This window comes from Centruroides sculpturatus, unplaced genomic scaffold (genome assembly GCF_000671375.1).
Source record: "Centruroides sculpturatus isolate CEXI.00-Female unplaced genomic scaffold, Cexi_2.0 scaffold1059, whole genome shotgun sequence".
Lineage (NCBI taxonomy): Eukaryota > Metazoa > Arthropoda > Arachnida > Scorpiones > Buthidae > Centruroides > Centruroides sculpturatus.
Genome location: NW_019385429.1, coordinates 37,812 through 45,583, shown reverse-complemented (window position 1 = coordinate 45,583; position 7,772 = coordinate 37,812). Strand labels below are relative to the sequence as shown.

The following is a 7,772-nucleotide window of genomic DNA, read 5'->3' as shown; positions in this document are numbered from 1 at the left end:
CTCAGGTGATTTCTGATAAAATTTATCTAATCATTTAGGAATTTTCATGCCAAACTATGTACTTAATGTGACTTTAAAATTTACATTTTGTTAAAAGAATTTGTTTTTGAAATGCAGTTATAAATGGAAAACACGATTTTAATCAATATTTATATTTACTGTTGACGAACAAAGATATGAATAAGAATTACAATAGGAATTGTGACTTTTAGTTAAGTATATATTAATTGAAACGAAAATATTTACCTCTATACCTTATTATTTGCTTGATCAATGTATTGTAATGCTACTTTAAAAAAAAAAAATAGCTGTGACTAACTACAATCTAAAAATCTTGAAAATAATACATACAAATTGACATAATTTACAGAAAAATGAACGCATTAATTAATGCATAGTAATCTTATTGATCGTGTGGAAATTTGTCTGTTATCTATTCGAATAGGCCATCTGCAATCCCGAGCTGATGGCCTATTCGAACCTCTGAACAAGAAATTTTCGTGTACATCTTGTTTTTTTTTGAAGGTGAATGTCGTGTGGATCTGATAGAAGCGATAACACCCAAGTATACTGCATAAACGAAGTTTATTTTCCCACTTCCAGGTAGATTTCATTTCTTTTTCTCTGGTAAATCTTGAATGGATCGTTCGATTCTTGGGATGACACAATTAAAATAGTCTTAGAATTTCTTTCAACAAACAAAATTTTTTTTAATTGTCTTAGAAGATCACAACAAGCACAGTTAAAAGAGTCTTAGAAAGTCCCCGTCAAAACATCGCAAGACCTCTGACCTATGCTAATCGCTCAAAGTATTTCGACTGCCTTCTCTCTCTCTCCCTCTTTCTTTTTTTACCCTTTCCTTATTCTTCCTCCTTCCTCTTCTCTCCCGTTTTCGCTTTTGTTTCTCCTCTTCCGGACCGTTCATTTGTAGACATTAGCTAATTGTTTTCTGAGTTTGGTGTTCCCGTTTTCTTTCGGGACCACTCGTCAGGTTTCGTTTGCTGTTCCTGGTTAAGGGGAAAGGACGACTCAACGTTGTTATCCTGTGATATGATCTCGATAACGACAGAGAAATTTCCTCAGTGAAGAAAATTAAGCTTAGAAATTGAATTTCTTTTTAAATATTTAAACAATTCTTCTAATATCAGAATGTTCACAAATATCTCTCGTTTCCTTTCACAATGATTTTTTAATTATTGTGAAAAAATAAAGATTGTAAGTATAAAGAACCGTTATGCGGGATATTCCTGAGTAAACTCTTGTATAGTTCTCTTGCAATTGTTTTACCAAGGTTCTTCCTTCGGGTTCTCTCTGTTCTCCAAACCGTAAAATTTGAAACTAAATTCTTACCCTCCTCGAAGTTTAAGTACTTTGTGGACTGCCTTGGATGATGTGGAGTGATGTATTGACAGTAATACTAAAAATGGCTAGTGGATGCAAGAATAAAATCGGATAAAATGGCTAAACGTTGAAATGAAAATCAAATTACTTATTTGGTTAATTTAACCTACCATTGTTATGCTTATCGCGAAGTGTCGAGGATATCAAATTTCGTGAAAGTCTATATTTTTCCCAGAGTCCCAGACTATGAAAAATTTGATGCGGATCGGACAAAGAGTTAATAAGGGGAATGAAATCAGATAGTAAGTTGTCTGGATTTCGAGATAATCTATATTTTCCTCGGAGTCCGAGTTAAACAAAAGCAGGTCGACCAAAGTACTAAGAACAAAGAGTATATTCTTGTTTAATATAACGTTGCTTTGTATACATGTCGATTCAGCAATATTAAAAACTATTTTGATTTTATAACATTCGTAACTTACTGAAACTATGGAAAATATAATATAAATTAGAAGGAACTANTTCGCTTGTTACAGGTATATAATTTATACATATAATTTTATTATTTTAAACAGAGTATTTTAATTGTCATTTTTGGGATGGGCACTCTCGGCATAGCATTCGTATTAATTTATTATAAAATTATTGTATATACATATGTAATTTATTATATCAAATATTTCTTGTTTATTAATTCTACTTCAATTATTTATAACAGCGGTGGTGTTTATTCCTCGTATATATGTAGCTCCACGGATCTAGATCACGGTGTATTGGTAGTTGGATACGGAACAACTAAAGACGGGACAGATTATTGGTTGGTTAAAAACAGGTAGGAATATACAAATAAAGCAAAATTACTACTTTTAAATTGAAATTTTTCAACACTCAGAAAGTTTGTAAAACTTATTTTTTACTTTTTCCAGCTGGGGTACCAGTTGGGGTCTTAACGGGTATATCATGATGGCTCGGAATTGCAATAATATGTGCGGCATTGCGACTGATCCCTCTTATCCTCTGATGTAAAAAATTATATTGAAGACAATAAGCGAATATTTTTTATCGTTATTTCTTATATGAAAGAATATTTCTAATAACTTATTACTTTTGAAAATTAACAAAGAATGAATTTACTTTTATAAATTAAAGAGAAATGTTTGCTGGAAACTTTTTTGCATGGGAAATAAATAGAATTATTAAAACTGAGTTTTCGTAAGTATTTAAATGATAATTATTATATTTAATCTATAAGCANAAAAGAAATGTTTGATGGAAACTTTTTTGCATGGAAAATAAATAGAATTATTAAAACTGAGTTTTCGTAAGTATTTAAATGATAATTATTATATTTAATCTATAAGCAAATATAAAGTATATTGTGTACAGTACATGAATCGTAAAAAAGGGTAATTCCGGGACAGATGACTGCGATTTTAAAGTATAAATACACTACCTAACAAAGACAATATCACATCATAAATATACAAATCTAATGCTACGCAAGTTGCTGAGTGCCAGGTATGCTAACGATTGCATTTTCACGCCAATCATACGAAAATCGCGCGAGATATGCTCTTGGTAGACAACAGCCCGTAAATTCGTCAGTCGAAATGGCTTGACAGCAGTCAGAAGTCAGTTGTTACTGTGTATGGCAAAGGATTGTTCCTTTGCCATATACAGGGGCGCCGCTAACAGTTTGAACGCCCGTGTGCAATACCGATTATGCCGCCCCCTGTTTAACTACGATTATTAACGCTGAGCTTGCCAGAAAGGCTCTTTAGTGTTGTCTCATAAGGGTGTGAAAAAAGAAAAGAAATACTTTACAAAGAAAATCGATTTATTATTACTAAGTTATTTTTGTTTACTTAAGTGTAAAACCATATAAATATTTATCTATAATAATTGAACTTCTCTTGCCTTTATGTTTGCTAAATCTGCTATCAATTTTCATGTATCCAAGCAGTCTAAGATTTCATGTTCAATTGAAAATATAGCTAAATTACCTTATCTTTGCTGGCGCGTTGTTGATATTAAATAGTTTTTTTTTATAATTTTAACTTTGAAAAGGACCCTTCATCAAATGCAACTGAAACCGGCAATGTAAGTAATATTCTTAGTGCTATTGCTGTGTTCGGAAACGTTGAAATTAAGTCATTAGTAAAGAGATATTGTAATAAGGCTTGTGGATCATTAGACTGGTTTTCTGGAAAATGCAACTTTAAAGTATTAATTTCATTAAACAAATCAATACCGTCAATGTCTGTTTCACTACTGGAATCGTCTTTAAGCTTCAGATTTAAATCCTAACTAAGTTAAAATATCATTAATTATACTTAGACCCATGTAAGAAGAATTATTAACAAAATAATTGCAATTTGACATGCGATAGAACTATTCGAATGCGTACAAGTACAAATTGAGAAGGAAGCTCTGTGAGGATTCCCTAATTTCTCTAGTCCTGTCAACTTCTGTAATAGAGCACGACTATGAGTACTTGACTTTCGGGCGCCGCTGGATGGTTCAACCTGCCAACAGACGTTTCGCATTGAATCTTAATTCTGATAAATGCCAATAGAGGCGCTGTTAACGCTATAATATACGCTAAATAAGAATATTGTAATTGCGCTCCGGTCGGATTTTTTTCTCTTTGCGAAGACATTTCTTATGTTATAAGTAGGATAGGTATTGGGACAATGACTTTGAATATTACGTGACCGATCGCTCGATTTGCCGCCCCCTGGACGTTCCGCCCGCTTACGGCGGGCCTGGCCATATACAGTAAGTCACAATGGGTGAATAATTGTAACCTAGCGCTGCATCTGAAAATCCAGATGGAACTATAAAAACATGTGCAGTCCATCCGTCATATTCTTTTTCTCTCTCGGCTACCCTACTCGTGACAAGTGTATGTTCTGTACCGACGCATACTTGTAACCGATCGAACTTTACTCAATAAGTATAAAACAAAATCTTGTACGTGATTGTAAATAAATTTTCATGGTGAGATATAAAACTTCGGTTATTTTATAAAATCAACGAGCACTCAAGTTAAGTAGTGCATCAACCACCACATTGGTGACCCGAACGTGATCATTTGTTCCGACGCATTTACATCGGCTGCTCCTCATCGAAGTCCGGAAGACTAATAGTGACAGAGACATTCACCAGCATTCAGAACAATTAAGTAACAATTCTTTTTTAATTTTACGCTTTTTCACACGTACCGGATAACACATGTCAAACGACGATAACGGAAGCATAGCGACCTCCTTGCCAGAAATCGCCCGGGTGGCTATAAGAACCCCGCCGTTCTGAAAGGCTAATCCGACACTTTGGTTCGCCCAAATAGACGCCCAATTCGCAAACGCTAATATAACAGCCGACGAGACGAAATTCAGTCATGTTATTGCGGCCATGGAGAGCGAAATCCTCGCCCAAGTAAGCGACATAGTCGTCCAACCTCCAAACAAAGATAAATACCTCACACTCAAACGCCGATTAATTGACCAGTTTCGGATTCAGAACAACAACAGCTACGACTATTGCTCCAAGACATCGAGCTAGGGGATCAACGCCCGTCACAATTACTACGAAAGATGCGAGATTTAGCCACAAATAGAATTTCAGACGACGTGCTCAAGACACTTTGGCTCCAGCGCTTGCCAACAGCCGCTCAGCAAATACTAGCGGTAAGCGACGAAGATCTGGCGCGAGCTGCCGAATTGGCCGATAAAATCTGCGAAGTCACCGCACCGATGGGCCAGATTCAGGCGGTGTCACCGCCGCCCGTCGAGAACCACGTAGACGCGATCGCCCAATTGAAGGAGCAGATAGCACAATTGTCCCTCCAGATCCAGTAAATCACTGAGTCAAAACCCTACGACGTAGTAGGCATCACAGCCGCCGTTTTTCGTCCCCACATCGAAACAGAAGCACATCAGAGGGAAGGCAGATCTGCTAGTACCACCGGAAGTTCGGAGACAAAGCAAACAAGTGCACGTCCCCCTGCCAATTCCAGGTGGGAAACTGATCGGGCCGTCGCTCGACGACACGGGCGGCGGCCAATCTAGGGGACACAGGCTCTTCTTGCATGACACTGCCACGTCCACGCGTTTTCTGGTAGACACAGGAGCGGACATTTCTGTAGTTCCCCCAACTCCGACCAAAGTAAAAAGAAAGCCAGACCGACTCCAACTCTTCGCAGCAAACGGCTCAACGATCAAAACGTACGGACGGAGATTATTATGATTGGAATTGGGTCTGCGCCGGTCGTTTCAATGGCCGTTCGTAATAGCAGCAGTATCCAACCTAATAATTGGGGCGGATTTACTAAGGAACTTTGGACTGATTGTCGATATTCGACACAAAAGGCTTCTGGATACCCAAACTAAACTTGCGAGCGTGGGAAAAGCCGTGATGGTGTCATACTATCACTCGTCGGAGACAACTCCTCCTTCCACAGTGGAGTAGCGTGGGTGTCAGCCGCCCGGGGCGGAGGAAAATTTCACTACCCCCTTAAAAGACTAAAATTCAGTTTCGCCACAGAATAAGTAATGAAAAATTCCGTACTTATTTCAATGTCCGAATCCTAGGTGTGACAAAAATATGAAATGAAATGGTTCAAATGTTTACAAGATATTATAATTATTTATTGTAAAATTTCGCCGCCCCCTAAAAGTGCCGCCCCACTACGCTACGCTACTCTCCTTCCACCGTCTGCTCGCAGAGTTTCCAGAGTTCGTCACACCAGCTACACCAGCAGAACCACTCAAACATAGCGTCGTCCACTTCATTCAAACCTGGGGACCGCCAGTCGCAGGAAGGCCACGCAGACTTCCGCCCGACAAATTGAACGCAGCGAGGAAAGAGTTCGAATATATGATGGCCCATGGAATTTGCAGACCGTCAGCAGCCAGTGGGCTAGCCCGTTACACCTAGTGCGAAAAAGCAACGGCGACTGGAGGCCCTGCGGAGATTATAGGAGATTAAACGCAGTAACAGTTCCTGACCACTATCCCATACCTCATATACAAGACTGTGTACAACTGTTACGCGAATTGGGTATGCCTCTTTGGCGTTCCGCTCAGATTGACCTCGGACCAAGGACGCCAATTTGAGTCCGACCTTTTCCACTCTTTATCGACAACTTTGGGCATCAAACAGATCCGCACAACCCCGTATCATCTAGCGGCGAATGGAATGGTGGAACGGCTCCACCGCACACTTAAGGCAGCCCTACGTTGCCATGAAGGAGACGATTGGGCAAATGTACTCCCAACAGTTCTCCTTGGAAAACAATTTTTATTTTATTCCATATACCTGTATATGGAATAAAATAAAAATTGTTTTCTGTTAAACTTTGTAGCATTATCTGTAAAGCCAGTATAATAAGTCCTGATAATAGAAGATACGAATTTATAGTCGAAAATTTATATTTTAGTAAGAAAAAAGGACATTGAGGCATTTTAATTAATTAATAAATATATTTGAAAACTTTATATATTTCCTAAATCTTGTCGTAGTCTGAATTGGAAGGAAGCTGTCCTGCCATTGTAACGACGAAAAGACTGGCGAATGCGATTGCTTTCATCTGTAAAGAATAATTTCTTTAATTGTATATTGTATATAAACTGAAATATAATTTCCTTATCTTTAATTTCACAAAAATAAAAAGTTATGTACTGTACGAGCAACACTTACGTTATTAGATTGATGTTTTTATCGAGGGATGTATTTTAACAAAATAATAATTTTGGATTATTTGCCGTTTTATTTGCAGTTGAGAGCTGTGTTATTCTGTTAGTCGTTTCTCGGGTGATTTCTGATAAAATTTATCTAATCATTTAGGAATTTTCATGCAAAACTATGTACTTAATGTGATTTTAAAATTTACATTTTGTTAAAAGAATTTGTTTTTGAAATGCAGTTATAAATGGAAAACACGATTTTAATCAATATTTTTATTTACTGTTGACGAACAAAGATATGAATAGGAATTACAATAGGAATTGTGACTTTTAGTTAAGTATATATTAATTGAAACGAAAATACAGTATTTACAGGACTTTATACCTTATTATTTACTTGATCAATGTATTGTAATGCTACTTTTTCAAAAAAGAAAATAGCTGTGATTAACTGCAATCTAGAAATGTTGAAAATAATACATACAAATTGACATAATTTACAGAAAAATGAACGCATTAATTAATGCATAGTAATCTTATTGATCGTGTGGAAATTTGTCTGTTATTTATTCGAATAGTCCATCTGCAATCCCGAGCTGATGGCCTATTCGAACCTCTGAACGAGAAATTTTTGGATACATCTCATTTTTTTTGAAGGTGAATGTCGCGTGGATCTGATAGAAGCGATAACACCCAAGTATACTGCATAAACGAAGTTTATTTTCTCACTTCCAGGTAGATTTC

General features: G+C 36.9%; 1 pseudogene; it reads left to right on the top strand.

Annotated features, from left to right (window-relative positions):
• Positions 1 to 3,241: 3,241 nt before the first annotated feature.
• LOC111638904 lies at positions 3,242 to 6,251 on the top strand (annotated as a pseudogene).
• The last annotated feature ends 1,521 nt before the right edge of the window (positions 6,252 to 7,772 follow it).